The 20,268-nt window shown below is 41.1% G+C and overlaps 1 protein-coding gene and 1 pseudogene across 1 annotated transcript in view; both read right to left on the bottom strand.

Moving 5' to 3' along the window:
• LOC114515002 (C-type lectin domain family 10 member A-like) overlaps positions 1-20,268 on the bottom strand; it is a 47,483-nt gene that overhangs the window by 24,874 nt on the left and 2,341 nt on the right. The window lies entirely within an intron of this gene.
• Positions 266-20,143, bottom strand: LOC114515334 (annotated as a pseudogene).

Genomic DNA, 20,268 nt, shown 5'->3' with positions numbered 1-20,268 from the left:
ACAGTGAAAAAGCAAAAAAACATTTTTGTGTATGATGAAAATTGCTTTCTTAGAAAGGTCTCAGGAAGTTCAGTATTCCATGAGCTACATATTGAGAACCCTTGGTGCAGTATAATTCTTTTATATTGTCATCTTGTATCCAGACACATTAACAAATTCTCATTACAGTAATACCCTCTTATCCACTTTCACTTTCTGTATGTTTAAAATCCACCTGCATTTTATTTAAACTCTTCACATATGGTGTTCATTTTTTCTCCACAGTTCATGCCAGATTTAATAGATTCTTCACTGATTCTTTAAACTGAGAAAGGGTATTTTCCTTGTTCCCTCATTCTTAAGACTAACAGACTTTTTGTAACCCTCAACTTCTTTCATATCTAGCATATCTTCTTAATTTACTTCCCGGTTTTGCTCTGCAGCTTTAATTTGGAGCAGTGTTTCCAGGATATTTTGTTTTGAGGGGCTATTTTTCCATATCTAATCTTCAATGTCTGCTTTAGTCTTATTTTTCTCCCATTCTTCAGTTTTCCAAGACTTTGTATAACATTGTTTGCAGATACATTGCATAATCGTAGTTCTGTCTCCTTAAAGGGCAAGTACTTGTTATAATGGTAAGCACATCTGTGGTCTTACAGTATCACTTTCCTACAAGTTTAGTAAGTTTCTTCTTTGCATGATCATTTAAATTTAAACTGGAAAGTTTTGCCCTTCAGGTGACTACTTGTGCCCTGGAGCTTTGAATAGATGCCTGATGAGAAACATAATCAGCTGTGTCGACTTTAATTAGAAAATGCTTCTTGAACAACAATAAAATAAATAAATTCTTAAAAAGCACTAAAAAGAATTTTAAAGAGAAAGAAAATGTTTCTTGCATTTTTCATCACTGTCGGGTGTAGATGGCCCCTCAGTGCAGAAATCTTTGAGAGCTTCACAGTGCTTTCTGATTGGGGCTCTTTAAAAGCTCTAGATTTCAATTCTGGTCAAGAGGGAGACACAGGTAAACACACCTCACCTCCTCGAACAACTGCAGCAAAAATTACAACTAGACTACTGATGCAGACACAAGCCTGCAGTTTCTGCAGCACTGTGGATGGTTGAGATATGAGAGCCATTCATGTGGACTACTGACTCCTGTGGAGGAATAGGGATGGCACAGCTACCCTCTCAAGGGGAGGGTGCCTCAGAGTGGCCTGACCACTCTCTCAAAGGAGAGCACTCCACACTGCCACCTGAACGGGCTTTTATTAGGTAGTTTTGGGTAGGAATACAGATACAGCTTATTAACCATTATCTGGCAGTGAGGATCAAACAAATAGATAATGTTCAAAGAGCTAAAAAGGGTTCACACTGAGTTGGGGTCTTATCACCTAAAAAACTACAGAACTTAAGGGGCTAAATTTATTTCCTGCCCAGGACTTCATAATCTAATTAAGAGCATCCTTAGCAAAGCAGGCCTCACAGGATTTTACATATCCTTTTTTCAGGCCTCATCACCCCTGGAAGTCCACCGTTCCCAGTGTAGGGTTGCACTGCCCCCTGTCATTGTTACAGGCTTGAGTCAGGCAGAGGAGACAAGGCAGCCAAGAGGTTTGAGACTTCTCACAGGCAGAATGAGGACTCAGGCTTTGTCAAAGCCAAGGGGTAGGGGTCGATCACCCCCTCTTTCCACAGCCCCCCAAGTCCTTCTCTGAGGGCCTTCCCACGTGATCGTGCCTGTCTTACATCCATCCTCCTCTGAAGAATATTTCCTGTCATTGGCTAACTGACCAAGGAATGGCGGCCAGGCAAGGAGCAGGCAGTGCTCCTGTCAGGGAGATAAGCTTGTCTCGTTAGTGTCTCCTGGTCCAGAGGCCTCTTAGTCAGCCTTAGCCACGGGGCGTTACAGCTCCTGAATCCAGGCAGGGCAGTTCCTAACAGACTACAAAACAAGTAACACCCAGAATCATCAGAAAAGTGTATGGAAGTCTAACAACCAAGGAATTAAGGAACCACATTCATCCAGACAGGTAGGAGGGGTGCAGACCCAGAGAGGTGCAGAGACACAGAATAGGCAGTCCCACATCCACCTGTGGTGGATAAAAATCAGAAGGGATACATTGGGAGTGAGGGATTCCTGCTCCAGACCAGACCACTGAGCCCAGGATTCCAGCACAAGGAAGATAAATCTCCATAACTTCTGTCTGTAAAAACCAGTGGGGGTTGGGGTGGCAGAAGAAACTGCTAGAATCTCAGGAGTCTCCTCTTAAAGGGCCAGTATCAGACTTAGGATTTATGCAGACTCATTCCCTCTGGGATTCAGCACCAGGGCAACAGCTGGAAGGGCACCAGTGGCATGCAGGGAGAAATTGAAGTGACTGGCATCAGGGTGAGTGCTGGAAGGTACCTTCTACCTGGGCAAAACTCCAGAGCCCAGGAAGCAGCATTGTCTCCTCTTTGAGCCCTCCCCCACGCAGGTGCACAGAGTGGTGACACGGGTTCCTGCCATGGCAATTACCTAAGGCTCTGCCACATACAACTTAGAGGTATGCTTTTCTGCAATAGGCCACACTACTAACTAAGACCAAGGAGTCAAAGCAACTCTACCTAATACACAGAAACAAACACAGAGAGGCTGTCAAAATGAGGAGACAAAAAAAAATAGGGCCCAAATGAAAGAATGGAGAAAAACACCAAAAAAGGAACTAAATGAAATGGAGATAAGCAACTAATCAAATGCAGAGTTCAAAGCACTGGGTATCAGGAACTCATTGGGTACTTCAAGAGCATAAAAAAGACCCAGGCAGAAATTAAGGCTGCATTAATTGAAATAAAGTAAAATCTACAGGGAACCAACAGTGGAGGGGATAAAGCCAAGAATCAAATTAATGTTTTGGAACATAAGGAAGAAAAAAATATTCAACTAGAACAGAAGAAGAAAAAAGAATTCAAAAATACAAAATTAGGCTAAGGAGCCTCTAGGACATCTTCAATTATACCAACATCCAAATCATAGGGTGCCAGAAGGAGCAGAGGAAAAGCAAGAAATTGAAAACTTACTTAAAAAAAAGTAAGTTTGAAAGAAAACTTCCCTAATTTGGTGAAGGAAATAGACATACAAGTCCAGACTGCACAAACAAGATGGACCCAAAGAGGACCACACCAGGACACATCATAATTAAAATGCCAAAGGTTAAAGACAAAGAGAGAATTTTAAAAGTAGCAAGAGAAAAGGAGAGAGTTACCTACAAAGGTGTTCCCATGAGACTGTCAGCTGATTTCTTGAAAGAAATCTTGCAGACAAGAAGAGGCTACAAAAAAGTATTCCAAATCATGAAAAGCAAGGACTTACATCCAAGATTACTCTGTCCAGCAAAGCTATCATTTAGAATGGAAGGGCAGATTAAGTTTCTCCCAGACAAGGTAAAACTAAAGGAGTTCATCATCACTAAACCTTTATTATATGAAATATTAATGGGAATTATACAAGAAAAAGAAGATCAAAACTATGAACATTAAAATGGCAATAAAATTACAACTGTCAACTATGGAATGTAAAAAACAAACTAAGCAAACACGAAGAACAGAAACAGAATCATAGATACGGATATCATTTAGAGGGTTTTCATCTGGGAGAGGAAGGGTGAGAATGGGGGAAAGGTTGCAGGGATTAAGAAGCACAAAGTGCTAGATACAAAATAGACAGGGGGATGTTAAGAACAGTATAGGAGGTAGAGTAGCCAAAGAACTTATATGCATGACCCATGAACATGAACTACTGGGTGGATTGCTGGAGGGAATGGGGTTACCCGGTGGAGGGAGGCAAAGGGGGAAAATCGGGACAACTGTAATAGCATAATCAATAAAATATATTTTTAAAAAGTTCTAGACTTCTCTATTTTGCCATGTGCACCCCCTTTGCACTGGATAACCCATTCAGACAGGAAGAGGCACTACAGAATGTTTAAGTGCTGTTACAGCAAGGTAAACATTAGACCAGTACTCTTCTGTGAACTGCCTGTTTATATCCTTTGCTACTTCTTGCTACTTCTCTAAAGGGTTTCCTATGTGTTTCTTTGTCTCTAGGCTCTTTCTGTGCTGGGTGTCTTCCACTTGTCCCTCCACATCCAGTGACCTTGAAGGCAGAGCTGTATGGCTGCATCAAATTGCTTCTTGCCATGTGGCTTTCAATTGGGTTCAAGAAACATGTTTCTTTAGTGATATTATTTTGTCTGCTCGATCTATCAATTACTAGGGAGATGTATTACATTTTCCTACTATAAATATAGAAACAGATGCTGGTCAGCTCCTACCTAAGAATGGCTACTGCTCAGCTATGTCTGTCACACTATAACTATAGATTTGTTGATACGTTCTTCCAAATTTTTTGTTTGATATATTTTCTGGCCATCTTATTATATGCACATATGTTTAATACCAGGGTATCTTCTTCCTATTGAAATAAACCTTTGACATTAGGAAGTGACCCTTTTTATCTTTGATAACATTTTTTGTTATAAACTGTACTTTATATGATAATTATTTTGGTTAGTGTCTGCCTAACATATCTATTATATCATTTTACTTTCAAATTATGTTTTACTTGTGTCTCTTGGGCATATGGTTGGACTTTACTTCTTATTCTTCTTGTCCTTTAACAAGATAATTTAGTCTTTTGCATTTGATGTAACCAGCAACATATTTGGATTCAGAACTAACCTTTTATTTTCTGCTTATTTGTATCTACTAGTTTTATTTATTTTATTCTCCTTTCCTGTCTTCCTTTTGATTAACACTTTTTTTTTCATTTTTTCCCTTACTAAGTTTGGGAGTTATCAGCTCTGTTTCTAAGGGATTAGCCTAAAAATTACCCCAATAGTGGGAAACACTGTCTTTACCCTGCTGCTTCAGATCCAGAAATGGGACATGACCGCATCCTCGGTCCTGTGCTTCTCTAACCTGCTCCTTTTTGACGTCCAGTGTCTGTGTTTCCCTTTCTCTCCTTCGTATTATTTTGTTCACCTTTCCCAAGAATTCAATTTTTATTTTATTGGTCATCTCTACATTTTTACATGTTACTTCATTAATTCTTGCTTTATTAAAAATAAATTCCTTCATTCTATTTTGGGAGTGTATTTTGTTATTTTTTTCAAGTTTCCTCAGTTAAAACCTAGCTTAATTCAATTCAGCCCTTCTTATTTTGTTAATCCTCACCTCAGCCTGATGATATTTTTCATTGATGAGATAGAGGGAAACATTGATGTGAGAGAAATACTGATTGGTTGCCTGCCATACATGCCAGGACTGGGGATCAAACTCACAACCTCGGTATGTGCCCTGACCAGGAATCAAACCAGCAACATTTCAGTGTATGGGATGATGTTCCCACCAAATGAGCTACACCAGTAATGGCTTTTTTTTTTTAATGTGTGAAAGACTATGTACAATTCTTCCTAAGAACCACTTCAGACCATCCCACAACTTCAGTATGTGGTACTCTCTTTGTTTATTTCTAATCCACTGAGTTTACTTTGATTTTCTCTTAATGTTATCTAGAAAGATGGTGAGAAAGATGTATGTTGTGGTTCTCTTTAGACTCTACATTTGTGTTCATGTCTAACTGTTTTATTGTGGTCAGAGCAGTGCTTCTTTTTGGAAGTAGTTGGGGAGTTATTTGTGGCTAATACTTTGTCAATTTTTGTTCATAAGCCCTTAAGTGTCTGTACTCTTCATCTGTTTGTCCCTCAACTCCTGTCCTGGATTGTGGAGTCTATTTACCCGGGGTCTTTCCTTCCATGGGAGTGGCTTTCCTCATATATTTGGTTACTCTTGGCTGTGGGCTTGGCTTTTTGTTTTTAATTTTTTTCCATTAGAGTTGACATACAATATTATCTTAGTTTTAGGAGTATAACCTAGTGAGTAGACATTTATGTAACTTACAAAGTGATTACCCTGATAAATTTAGTACCCATCTCAAACCATACCTAGTTGTTGCAATATTATTGACTATATTCCCTATGCTGTACTTTACATCCCTGTGACTATTTTGTGGCCACCAGTTTGTACTTCCTAATCCCTTCCCCTTTCTCATCCATTCCCCCAATACATCTGACAACCGTCACAATATTCTCTGTGTTTATGAGTTTGTTTGTTTCGTTTGCTTATTTTATTTTTTAGACTCCACATATAACTGAAGCCATATGCACTTGTCTTTCTCTGTCTGACTTACTTCTCCTACCACATTACCCTCTAGGTCCATCCATGCTATTGCTGATGGCAACATTTCATTCCTTTTTACAGCTGAGTAATATTTCATTGTATATATTACCATCTCTTCTTTACCCATTGATCGATCGATGAGTACTTAGGTTGCTTCCATATCTTGGCTATTGTAAATAATGCTGCAATGAACATACACATGCAAATGTCTTTTCAAATTAGTGTTACGGGCTTCTATGGATAAATACACAAATGCGCAATTACTGGGTCCTTCTTTGTCTCTTATTAAATCCTTTGTTTTAAGCTCTATTTTGTCTGATATAAGTATTGCTACCATGGCCTTTTTTTCTTTTTCATTTGAAGAAAAATCTTTTTCCATCACTTCCAGTCAGTGTGTGCCTTTTGATCTGAAGTGAATATAGACTGCATATGTAAGGGTCTCATTTTCTTACTCATTCAGCCCCTCTATTTCTTTTGAATGAAGCATTTAATACATTTACATTTAAACTAACTGTTAATAATTATGTAGTTTTTAAAAAATATATTTTATTGATTATGCTCTTACAGTTGTCTCATTTTTTTCTCCTTTATTCCCTCCATCCTGTATGCCCCTCTCACCAGCATTCCCCCACCTTAGTTCATGTCCATAGGTTATACATATGTAAGTTCTTTGGCTTCTCCATTTCCCATGCTATTCTTAACCTCCTCCTGTCTATTTTGTACCTGCCATTTATGCTTCTCATTCCCTGTACCTTTCCACCCATTTTCCTCCCTCCCCCTCCCCATTGATAACCCTCCATGTGATCTCCATTTCTGTGAATCTGTTCCTGTTGTAGTTGTTTGCTTAGTTCATTTTTGTTTTTGTTTTAGGTTCCGTTGTTGACAGTTGTGAATTTGTTGTCATTTTACTGCTCATAGTTTTGATCATCTTCTTTTTCTTAAATAAGTCCCTTCAACATTTCATATAATAAGGGCTTGGTGATGATGAACTCCTTTAACTTGACCTTATCTGGGAAGCACTTTATCTGCCCTTTCATTCTAAATGATAGCTTTGCTGGATAGAGTATTCTTGTATGTAGGTCCTTGCCTTTCATGACTTGGAATACTTCTTTCCAGCCCCTTCTTGCCCTCAAGGTTTCTTTTGAGAAATCTGCAGACAGTCTTATGGGCACTCGTTTGTAGGTAACTCTCTCCTTTTCTCTAGCTACTTTTGAGATTCTCTCCTTATTTTTAATCTTGGGTAATATAATTATGATGTGCCTTGGTGTGTGCTTCCTTGGGTCCAAATTCTCTGGGACTCTGAGCTTCCCAGACGTCCTGGAAGTCTATTTCCTTTGCTGGGTTAGGGAAATTCTCCTTTGTGATTTTGTCAAATAAGTTTTTCATTTCTTGCTCTTCTTCTCCCTCTGGCACCCCTATGATTTGGACTTGGAACATTTAAAGTTGTCCTGGAGGTTCCTAAGCCTCTCCCTATTTTTTGAATTCTTGTTTCTTCATTATGTTCCTGTCAAATGTTTCTTTCTTTCTTGTGCTCCAAATTCTTGATTTGGGTCCCAGTTTCCTTCCTGTCACAGTTGGCTCCCTGCACATTTTCCTTTATTTCACTTTACATATCCATCACTTCTTCCCTATTTTGTGACCATACTCAACCAATTCTGTGAGCATCCTGATTACCAGAGTTTTGAAATGTACCATCTGATAGGGTGGCTATCTCTTCATTGCTTAGTTCTATTTTTAGAGCTTTAATTTGTTCTTTCATTTGGTCCTTTTTTCTTTTGTCACAGGGCACCTCTTATAGTGTAAGGGGCAGAGCCTTAGCTATTTTCCAGGGAGGGGCAACCCACTTCACTGTGTTGTGGTGCTGTATGTGGAGGAGGGGTCAGAAAGGGAATGATTCCACTTGCCCCACTCTCAGCTGGCTTTCAGTCACTTCCCTCACTACCCACAAGCAAATTGGGCCCTTCTGGAGGTGACTCCTGGGTGGGTGGGTTTGTGTACATTTTAGGACCCTTTGGGTATCCCCAATGACCACTCCTGTGAGGCTGGGAGTTTTACCCCACCACCACCACAACCCCCCACTGGTTTTTACAGTCAGAGGTTTTAAGGCTTTATTTCTGCATGCTGGAACCCTGGGTTGTGCAGTCTGTCTCGCTCCCTAGTTGTTTCTCCTGGTTTATCTGCACACAAATATGGGACTTCCTGGTCTTCCAGCCACCTCCTTGCCATGAGTCCTCTCCTACCCGGCTGCCCCTCTCCATCCCTCCTACCAGCCTGGATGAATGTTTCTTCCTTAACTTTTTGGTTGTTGGACTTCTATGCGGTTCAATTTTCTGGCAGTTCTGGTTATTTTTTGTTTTTAAGTTTGTTGTTGTCCTTCTTTTGGTTTTGTGAGGAGGGAGAGTATATCTACCTATGCCTTCATCTTGTCTGGAAGTCTCTAGTTATGTAGTTGTAACCATTATATCATTCACACTTTTACCTTTTTCTTCTTTTTAACATTTAATTGAATTTATTGGGGTGACATTGGTTAATAAAATTATATAGGTTTCAGGTGTACAAGTCAAGTGTCCTTCCATCACAATCTAAGAAGTCCTTTAACATTTCTTGTAATACTGTTTTGGTGGGGATGAATTCCTTTAGATTTATTTTTATTTATTTGTTTGTTTGTTTGTTTGTTTGGTCTGGGAACTCCTTTATCTGTCCTTTAACACTAAATGATAGCTTTGCTGGGTAGAATAATCTTGATTGCTGATCCTTGCTTTTCATCACTTTGAATGTTTTGTGCCAATCTCTTCTGGCCTGCCAATTTTCCATTGAGAAATCAGCTGATGGTCATATGGGAGCTCCCTTGTAATTAACTGTTTACAAGGTATTTAACTGATTTCCTCTTGCTGCTTTTAGGATGCTCTCTTTTTTTTTACCTTTGGCATTTTAATCATGATGTGTGTTAGTGTGGGCTTCTTTGGGTTCATTTTGCTTGGGACTCTGTGCTTAGTGGACTTGTATATCTATGTTCTATGCCAGGTTAGGGGAGTTTTCCCCTACTATTTAATCAAATGAGTTTTCAATTCCTTGCTCTCTCTCTCCTCCTTTCAGTACCATGATGATACAAATGCTGATATTCTTGATGGTATTCTATAGTTCCTTAAAATCTTACTTTTTATTTTTTGCTCTTCTGATTGGGTCATTTCTGCTACCTTGTCTTCCAAATTTCCTCCAAATCTCCTGCTTCATCTAGTCTATTGTTGATTCCCTCTAGTGCACAAGTGTCAAACACAAGGCCCATGGGCCAAATGCAGCCCTTCACCTCATTCCTACCCTGTGGCAGCAACAAGCTCCTTACTCCTAGTTAAGGAGTAGTTACACTTATACAGTCCTATAATTACACTTGGCCCTTTGAAGGCAACTGCAAGGCTGATGTGGCCCCTGGTGAAAATGAGTTTGATGTATTCTTCATTTATGATTGGTTCTTTTTTATGTTTTTATCTCTATTTTTGTTTCCTGTTTCTTTGTTCAAAGTTCTCACTGAGATGCTCTCACTGAGCACCCTTATAACCAGTGTTTTGAACTCTGCATCTGGAAGATTGCTCATCTTCATTTAGTTTAGCTCTTTTTCTAAAGCTTTGTTCTTTTCTTTCGTTTGGCACAGGTTTTTTGTCTCCTTATTTTAGCGTCTTCCCTGTGTTTGTTCCTATGTATTAGGTAGAGCTGTTACATCTCCCAGTCTATGCAGAGTGGCCCTATATAGCAGATGTCCTGTGGGGCCCAGTGGCACAACAGCCTGGGTCACCCAAGCCAAGTTGTCCAGGGGCACCACCCCAAGCATGTGAGCTGTGTTGTCCCTTATTTGTACTTGAGCTTTGATTGCTGTTAGGACATCTGTGATAGAGAAACCCCCCAAGAACATGCTGGAGACCCTCAGAGAAAGGTACCCCCAAACAAGGACCCTGCAAAGGTGTAGGCATTGAGGGAATAACTTAGCGGAGAAGAGGCTCCTAGCCAACCTTGTTTAGTTCTTTCTCACAGACCCAGCAGTAGGATCTCTGGCAGATGTCATAGAACCAGCGGCCATTGTTACTGAAGTACACACAGTTCCCACTTCCCATGGGCAAGTCCCTGTACCAGTAGTCCTGAAGCTCTGTTCTCCAGTACCTGAGGACACCAGACAAATGTGGGCCCAGGGACCAGATCCTCAACTGATCCCAAGAATACACAGGCACCCGGGTACCCACGCAATCTGGGCCAAAGGGAGTCTGCAACCACACACACTCACTGGAAGCCTGTTTCTTTCTCTTTTTTATTTTATTTTAATCGTTGTTCAAATACAGTTTTCTCCTTTTTACTCCCAATCCAGCCCCCCCTCCCACCCCTCCCACTTCCCTCCCATTACCACCCTCCCCTTAGTTTTTGACCATGTCCTTTAAGTTTGTTCCTGTGAACCCTTCCCACTGTCCCCTGAAATTCCCTCTACTCTCTTCTGTGGGCACTGTCAGCCTGACCTCTATTTCAGTGTCTTTGGTTATATTTTGCTTGTTTCTTTGTTTTGTTATTTAGGTTCCTGTTAAAGGTGAGATCATATGGTATTTGTCTTTCACTGCCTGGCTTGTTTCGCTTAGCATAATGTTTTCCAGCTCCATCCACGCTGTTGCAAAGGGTAGGAGCTCCTTCTTTCTTTCTGCTGCATAGAATTCCATTGTGTAAATGTACCATAGTTTTTTGATCCATTCATTTACTGATGGGCATCTTGGTTGCTTCCAGCATCTAGCTATTGTAAATTGTGTTGCTATGAACATTGGGATGCATAGATTCTTTTGAATTGGTGTTTTAGTATTCTTAGGGTAGAGTCCCAGCAGTGGAATCACAGGGTCAAAAGGCAGATCCATTTTTAGTTTTCTGAGGAAGTTCCATACTGCTTTCAATAGCGGTTGTACCAGTCTGCAGTCCCACCAGCAGTGCACTAGGGTCCCTTTTCTCCACAACCTCTCCAACACTTGTTGTTTGTTGCTTTGTTTATGATGGCCATTCTGTCTGGTGTGAAGTGGTATCTCATTGTGGTTTTAACTTGCATCTCTCTGATAGCTAGCGATATTGAACATCATTTCCTGTGTCTTTGGATTTTCTGTATGTCCTCCTTGGAGAAGTGTCTGTTCAAGTCCTTTGCCCACTTTTTAATTGTGTTCCTTGTCTTCTAAGAGTGCAGTCTTGTAAGTTCTTTATATATTTTGGAGATTAAACTCTTGTCTGAGGTATCATTGGCAAATATGGTTTCCCATACAGTCGGTTCTCTTTTAATTTTGATACTGTTTTCTTTAGCTATGCAGAAGCTTTTAATTTTGATGAGGTCCCATTTGTTTATTCTTTCCTGTATGTCCCTTGCTCTAGGGGACAAGTCAGTAAAAAAGTTTCTTCGTGAAATATCTGAGATTTTCCTTCCTACGTTCTCCTCCAGGACTTCAATGGTGTCCCGTTTTATATTTAAGTCTTTTATCCACCTTGAATTTATTTTTGTATATGGTGTAATTTGGTGCTCAAGCTTCATGTTTTTGCACATGGCTGTCCAGTTCTCCCAACACCATTTGTTGAAGAGGCTATTTTTACTCCATGTTTTTTGCCCCCCCCCCCTTTGTCAAATATTAATTGACCATAGAGACTTGGGGTGACTTCTGGGCTCTCTGTTCTGTTCCATTGGTCTATGTGCCTGTTTTTATGCCAGTACCAGGCTGTTTTGATTACAGAGGCCTTGTAGTATAGTTTAGTGTCGGGTATTGTGATCCCTCCTACTTTACTCTTCTTTCTCAAAATTGCAGCAGCTATCTGGGGTTGTTTATAATTCTATGTAAATTTTTGACTTCCGGCAAGATGGAGGAATAGGTGGATGCACCGTACCTCCTCGCACAACCAAGAATGGAACAACAATAATTTACAGGCATAATTTCACTTGGAACTGTCAGAGGATTTATCTGAATGGAAGTCAGACAGCCAAGAAGTTGAAGTAGACCCATACATCCAGACTGGTAGGGGACGACGAGCCGGGCGGGCGCGGGGCTGGCGCGGGTCAGCGGCGCGTGGAGGTCGGGGGAAATTTGACGCAAAATCAGCGCGACAGCCATCCGAGGTGCAAGAACGCAGCTGTGATCCCTGAATACGCAGGCTGCGGCTGGGGGAAACAGTGGGGTGGCGATTGTGGACCAGGGCAGACCTCGAGGCCCAGGATCCAAAGCGAGGAGGTGTCTGAGCCCAGGAGAATGGAACTGCCGCCATCATTCCCTCTCGTCCCCGCTCCCACCCCTGCCCCCGCCCCCACATATAACGTCACAATCTAGCGACTGGGGTTCCCAGCCCCGGTGAACACCTAAGGCTCCGCCTCCCACCGTAACATGAGTGACCAGGCTGGAAAAGAAAAAATAATAATAATAATAACAATAGGAGAGACAGGGAAAGACAGAAGACATGTTTCAAGCAGAACAGATCAGTCCCCCAGGACTCATCCTTTTGAGTGACCAAGAAATAGCCAATCTATCAGATGCACAGTTCAAAACACTGGTGATCAGAAAGCTCACAGAATTGATTGACTTTGGGCGTAATTTAGATGAAAGGATGCAGGTTACCATAAAAGAGATGCAGGAAGATACGCGGAAGAGAGCCAATAGTGAAAGGAAGGAATCTGAGACTCAAAACAATACAGTGGACAAGAAGGAAGATAGAATCAACCATGCAGGAAAGCATGATGAAATAAGAATTCAAAAAATCGAGGAAAAGCTTAAGAGCATTGAGGACACCTTTAAACGTTCCAACATCCGAATTATAGGGGTACCAGAAGGGGAGGAGCAACAAGTGGAAAAGTTATTTGAACAAATAATAAAGGAGAACTTCCCCAATCTGGCAAAGGGAACAGTCTTCCAAGAAATCCAAGAAGCTCAGAGAGCCCCAAAGAAGTTGGACCCAAGAAGAAACACACCAAGGCACATCATAATTACATTAGCCAAGGTAAAAACGAAGGAGAGAATCCTAGAAGCAGCAAGAGGTAAGGGGACAGTCACCTACAAAGGAGTTCCCATCAGACTGTCAGCTGATTTCTCCAAAGAGACCTTACAGGCAAGAAGGGGCTGGAAAGAAATATTCCAAGTCATGAAAGGCAAGGACCTACATACAAGAATACTCTATCCAGCAAAGCTATCATTTAGAATGAAAGGGCAGATAAAGTGCTTTCCAGATAAGGTCAAATTAAAGGAGTTCATCATCACCAAACCCTTATTTTATGAAATGCTAAAGGGACTTATCTAAGAAAAGAACATAAAGAAAAGACATGTATAGTAAAAGGACAGCAATCTCACAATTATTAACAACCACACCTAAAGCAAAACCAAAAGAAACTAAGTAAACAACTAGAACAGGAACAGAACCACAGAAATGGAGGGCACATGGAGGGCTAGCAGTAGGGGGGTGCGAGGAGGAGAGAGGGGGGAAAGGTGTAGAGAATAAGTAGCATAGAATGTAGGTTGAAAATAGATAGGGGGAGGGCAAGAATAGTACGGGAAATGTAGAAGCTAAAGAACTCACAAGTATGACACACGGACATGAACTAAAGGGGGGTAACGTGGGTGGGAGGGGGTACAGGGTGGAGGAGAATGAAGGGGGAAATGGGACATCTGTAATAGCATAATCAATAAAATATATTTTAAAAAATAATTCTATATAAATTTTTGAACTGTTTGTTCTATGTCTGTGAAATATGCCATTGGTACTTCAATAGGAATTGCATTGAATGTGTAAATTGCTTTGGGTAGTATGGACATTTTGATGATATTAATTCTTCCAATCCATGAACACGGTATATGTTTCCATTTGTTTGTGTCTTCCTTGATTTCTTTCCTGAGTGTTATATAGTTTTCTGAATGCAGGTCTTTTACTTCTTTGGTTAGGTTTATTCCTAGATATTTTATTTTTCTTTTTGCTATTTCAAATGGAATTTTTTCCTTGATCTCTGCTTCTGCTGTTTCATTGTTGGTATACAGAAATGCCTTTGATTTCTGGATATTGACTTTGTATCCCGCTGTTTTGTCAAATTCATTTATTAGGTCAAGCAGTTTTTTGGTAGAGTCTATAGGATTTTCTATGTATACTATCATGTCATCTGCAAACAGTGACAGTTTTGTTTCCTCCTTTCCAGTTTGGATGCCTTTTATTTCTTTTGCTTGTCTGATTGCTGTGGCTAAAACTTCCAGTACTATATTGAATAGAAGTGGTGAAAGTGGACAGCCTCGTCTTGTTCCTGATCTTAGTAGAAAAGATTTTAATTTTTGGCCGTTGAGTATGATGTTGGCTGTAGGTCTCTCATATATGGCCTTTATTATGTTGAGGAATGCTCCCTCTATTCCCATTTTGCCAAGTGCTTTTATCATGAATGGGTGCTGTACCTTATCAAATGCTTTTTCTGCATCAGTTGATATGATCATGTGGTTTTTGTCTTTGCTTTTGTTTATGTGATGTATTACATTTACTGACTTGTGAATATTGAACCATCCTTGCATCCCTAGAATGAATCCCACTTGGTCATGGTGTATGATCTTTTTAATGTATTGTTGGATGTGGTTTGCCAGTATTTTGTTGAGGATTTTAGCGTCAATGTTCATCAGTGATATTGGCCTGAAGTTTTCTTTCTTTGTTGTGTCTTTATCTGGTTTTGGAATTAGGATGATGTTGGCCTCATAAAAAGAGTTTGGGAGACTCCCATCTTTCTGGATTTTTTGGAATAGTCTGTGAAGGATAGGGGTTAGCTCTTCCTTAAATGCTTTGTAGAATTCTCCTGTGAAACCATCTAGTCCTGGGCTTTTGTGTGTTGGGAGTTTTTTGATTACTGCTTCAATTTCTTTTGTTGTTATTGGTCTGTTCAGGCTTTCTGCTTCTTTTTAATTGAGTTTTGGAAGATTGTATTTTTCTAGAAATTTGTCCATTTCATCTAGGTTTTCAAATATTTTGGCATACAGTTCTTTGTAGTAATTTCTTACAGTCCTTTGTATTTCTGTGGTATCTGTTGTAATCTCTCCTCTTTCATTTCTGATTGTGTTTATTTGGGTCTTCTCTCTTTTTTTCTTGATGAGTCTGCTTAAAGGCTTGTCGATTTTGTTTATCTTTTCAAAGAACCAGCTCTTGGATTCATTGATCCTTAGAATTGTGCTTTTAGTCTCTATGTCATTTAATTCTGCTCTGATCTTGGTTATTTCCTTCCTTCTGCTTGCTCTGGGCTGCCTTTGTTGTTGTTCCTCGAGTTCTTGTAGACGTAGGGTTAGGTTGTTTGTTTGGAATGTTTCTAACCTTTTTAGGTGGGCCTGTATCACTATGAACTTCCCTCTCAGGACTGCTTTGGCTGTGTCCCATAAGTTTTGGGTTGTTGTGAGTTCGTTTTCATTTGTTTCCAGAAACCTTTTGATTTCTTCCCTAATGTCATTCTTGACCCATTCATGGTTTAATAGCATGCTATTTAATCTCCATGATTTTGAGTGTTTTGGTTTTTTTTTCCTTGGGGTTGGTTTCTAGCTTCAGTCCCTTGTGGTCTGAGAAAATGCTTGGTATGATTTCAATTTTCTTGAAATTCTTGAGGCTTGTTTTATGTCCTATCATGTGGTCTATCTTTGAAAATGTTCTGCGTACATTTGAAAAGAATGTATATTTAGCTTCTTTGGGATGGAGGGCTCTGTGTATATCAGTAAAGCCCATTTCATCAAGGGTATTGTTCAATGCCACAATATCTTTGTTGATATTTTGTTTAGAAGATCTGTCCATTTTTTATAGTGGGGTGTTAAAATCTCTCATTATAATTGTGTTGCTGACCATATCTTTCTTGAAGTCCTCTAAGATTTTCTTTATGTATTTGGGTGCTCCTATGTTGGGTGCATATATATTTACAATATTTATGTCTTCTTGATGGATTCTTCCCTTGAGTATTATGAAGTGACCTTCTGGGTCTCTCTTTATGGACCTTTTTTGGAAGTCTATTTTGACTACCAATGAGTATTGCTACCCCAGCTTTTTTTTCCTGTCCATTTGCTTGGAAGATTTGTTTCCAGCCCTTCACTTTCAGCCAGTGTAAGTCTGTTATCCTGAGGTGGGTCTCTTGTAGACAGCAGATATGTGGGTCATTTTTCTTATCCATTCAGCTATTCTATGTCTTTTGATTGGAGCATTTAATCCATTTACGTTTAAGGTTATTATTGATAGGTACTTATTCATTGTCTTTTATATACGTGTGTTCCTCTCTCCCTCTCTCTCTCTCTCCCTCTCTCTCTCTCTCTCTCTCTCTCTCTCTCTCTCTCTCTCTCTCTCTCTCTCTTCCTTCCCTTCCTTAAAGCAGTCCCTTTAGAATCTCTTGCAGAGCTGGTTTGGTTGAGGTGTATTCTTTTAGACTTCTTTTGTCTGGGAAGCTTCTTATTTGGCCTTCTATCTTGATTGAGAGCCTTGCTGGATATAGTAGCCTTGGTTGCAGCCCTCTGGTTCTCATTACCTGGAGTATTTCTTGCCATTCTCTTCTGGTTTGAAGTGTTTCCATTGAGAAGTCAGTTGTTAGCCTTATTGGAGCTCCCTTGTATGTTACTTCCTTTTTCTCCCTTGCTGCCTTTAAGATTCTCTCTTTGTCTTGAAATTTTGCTATTTTAATTATGATGTGTCTTGAGGTGGGCCTCTTTGTGTTCCTCTTGATTGGGACTCTCTGTGTTTCCTGGATTTGTGTGACTTTTTCTCTCATCAAATTAGGGAAGTTCTCCTTCATTACTTGTTCAACTAGGTTTTCGATTCCTTGCTCTTCTTCTCCTTCTGGTATCCCTATTATATGGATATTATTACGTTTCATATTGTCTTGCATTTCTCTTAATCCCTCTTCATTCTTCCTGAGCCTCTTTTCCTTTTCTTGCTCTTTCTGGATGTTGTTTCCTACTTTGTCCTCCAGCTAGCCAATCCGATCTTCTGCTTCATCGATCCTGCTTTTCATTCCTTCTACTGTGTTCTTCAGTTCAGAAATTGTATTGTTCATTTCCTCTTGACCTTTGTTGAGAGTTTCTATTTCCTTTTTCATGTTTATATAGTTTGCAGTGAGATTGATGTAGTTTCCCTCTAATTTCTGATAGCTCATTGGGAGTTCATTGAACTTCCTGATAATCATTATTTTGAACTCACTATCTGATAGTTGAGTTGCCTCTATTTCATTTAGCATTTTTCCTGAGGCTTCCTCATTTCCTTTCAATTGGGGGTTGTTTCTTTGTTTTCTCATTGTTCATGGGTTTCTTCTTTTTTCTTCTTGTTTGTTAGTTTGATCTGTTCTGATTCCCTGTAATTATGGTGTGAACTTCTGTGGTAGAATATTTGTGAGATTCAGTGGTGCAATCTCCTTCATGTATCCTGGTGTTCACAGCTTCCCCCTACTCTTTTTTTGTGATCAGTTGGAGGAGTAAGACGAAATGGTTTAAGACAGCAAGACAGTGTACTATGATATTTACATTAGCAACCAGTAGATAAGAGATGGGTTAACCTTTGGCTCCTTATAGTGTTAACCATGATCCTCCACCCCACTATCCACATTTTAGAAGTGATGGAAAAAGGGTAAGACTCTTATTGGGGACAAGAGGATTATTAGTTGGATCTAGAAAGCTGTGAGGCTGTGGGAGGTCAGATTCTAAGGTAGTGTTGGATTAAAGATTAGTAAATAGGAGTAGTGTGTAAAAGAATAGAGACAACCCCCACAATAGTATAGTTCAGAAAATTGCAAAGTGGGCTGAGATCAGGTAGGGGTATTGAGTAGTATTTACAATTGTATAGACTAGGTCTTACTAACAGTAATAGTAAAGTGACAGTCTTGTGGCAGAATCGATGAGGTCTAGATAACAAGAATAAAGAGTATAGAACCTTGAGAGGTGTATTAATGGAACACAGATGAAGGATAGTAACTTATCAACACATCGTGACTGAGATACCAGGGGGAACCTATCAAATGACAGTATAACCAGCCAAGCAAAGAAGATTATACAGAAAGAAAAAAATACCAAAATATTATTAAAATAAAAAATGTCGGAAAAGTGAGAAAAAGATAATACAAATTTACAGTAACTTGCAAGATTAAAAAAAAAGGAAAGAAAAGCAGAAGATGTAGTGCAGGAGAGATAAATTTGGAGTGGAAAGAATAATATTAGGATGAATGGAAGAGAAACATAAGGGATTGCGAGGTATAAAAATAATAAGAATTGAAAAATAAAATGTCACAAAAAACACAAGATAAAATCAATCAACTAACAACAACCACAAAAACCAAACCAAACCAAACCAAACCAAACCAAATAAAACAAAACAGAGAAAAGAAAAAACAAAACAAAACAAAACAAAACAAAACTCTTGTTGGTTTCTAACTGGCCAGACCAGTTTTTCTGATCTTGCTGGCTTCAGCTGGCTGAGGGACCTTTGAAATGCTTCTCTCTCTCCCAGCCCAAATCTCAGCAAGTCTGTCAGGTACCCTGGGTGCTCCCGAGCACACTGGCCCTCTGGATCTCACTTCCACGTTCTTCCAGACTCCGGGGTCCTGCAGGGTTCCAGCTCTATGATCTCAGGAGGCACCCACGAGGTTTTGGGATTCACTGTGCCCTCCCTGGGAATCGTAAAAGGGCACGCCCCTCCCCCAAACTTTTGAGATTCAGGTCTAGGATCGCCCTAAGCGCCTCGCCCACGTGCGAGTCAGGCTTCCCGATGGTGCGCGAGCCAAGCCCTTTCCGGCTCCGTGTTCCCCGCCGAACTGCACTCCGACCGGGCTAGAGATGTTGGTGCCTTTCCCAACTCCCCCGGTCGGGCTGGCTGGAAATCTCTGAGCCACCACTGTAGGAACACACCAAGCGCCATGTCCCTCCCAGGATCACAGCGCGCAATTCAGGCCTCCCTATGGGGCGTGAGCCGAGCCCCTCCCAGCTTTGTGCTCTCCACCAATCTGCACTTCCACCAGGCTAGGGATGCAGGCGCTCTTCCAGGCTGCCCCTGGTTGTGTCGGATGGAGGCCCTCAATTCTCCCAGGTCTCTGGGCAGATGTTCATAGTCCCTGGGCGATTTTTTCCCAGTCCAACTGGCCAATCTGTTCCTTCAAGCAACACATTCTCCCCTGGAGTTGCTCACCCCCCGTATTCAGGGGATGGAGCGACTCCCCTCTCCCGGGAGCCCTGAGGCAGACCTGGGAGCACCGGGCCTGGGGACTGCACACCCCTAGACCCTGTGCTGATCCCTGGGTCCCTTTTGTCCTGAAGCAGTCTCCTTACAGTCTGGTTTTTCAGTGATCGCAATAATTTTTGATGTCCTGCTTTCAAAAGTGATTCGGTAACCTAGTCCACTTGCTCTGTTTCTCCACCGATCCGCAAGTTTCCCTCCTCTTCACGGAAGCAGAGAAAAACTCTGCCTAGAGTAAAGCTGCCATCTTCTGTCCCCGGAAGCCTGTTTCAATGTCTGTCCAGTCCACCCAAAACCAGACAAGATGTAAGTCACTAAGGCCCATCCAGGTGTTCACAGAGGATGTGTGTTGCCCGAGAAATTTCTAGAGAGAAAAGAGGAGGGTGGTGGCTCTTCTTTCTGTATAACAACCAGTCTCCCAAACTGGCTCTCCCAGGCCTCACCTGCTCCTCCAAGGAGCTGACCACCACAAGGTGTGCATTCGCCATCTGGCAGTAATTCTCAGCTTCAGGCCAGGGCTTCTCAGTACTAGAGAACCAGTAGCAGCTGCCTTCATGCTCCAGCCAGTTAACAGCGCAGCAGTTCTTCTGGGAGCCTGAAGGGTGGGTGTGGGAAGGGTCTGAGATACTGCCCAGTGGGACAAGGGCAGGAGATGGGACTAGGCACTCCCTGCACTCCACTCACCATTGCTCTTGAGCACAGCCATCTGGATATTCAGAGAGTTCAGTTTTTCGGCCAGCATGTGGAGTTGCATGATCATGTCAGAATAGCCTGGGACACACACAGAAGGACAGTGGGACAGTCCAGGGGGCTCAGCCCTGCATCCTAACTGTCCTCTCACCACATCAGGCCCAGTGGAGGGGAGAAGGGGCCTGACCT

The sequence above is a fragment of the Phyllostomus discolor genome, chromosome 8 (genome assembly GCF_004126475.2).
Source record: "Phyllostomus discolor isolate MPI-MPIP mPhyDis1 chromosome 8, mPhyDis1.pri.v3, whole genome shotgun sequence".
NCBI classification, from domain to species: domain Eukaryota; kingdom Metazoa; phylum Chordata; class Mammalia; order Chiroptera; family Phyllostomidae; genus Phyllostomus; species Phyllostomus discolor.
The sequence above is the reverse complement of the archived record's forward strand: the minus strand, read 5'-3'. Positions and strand labels throughout refer to the sequence as shown.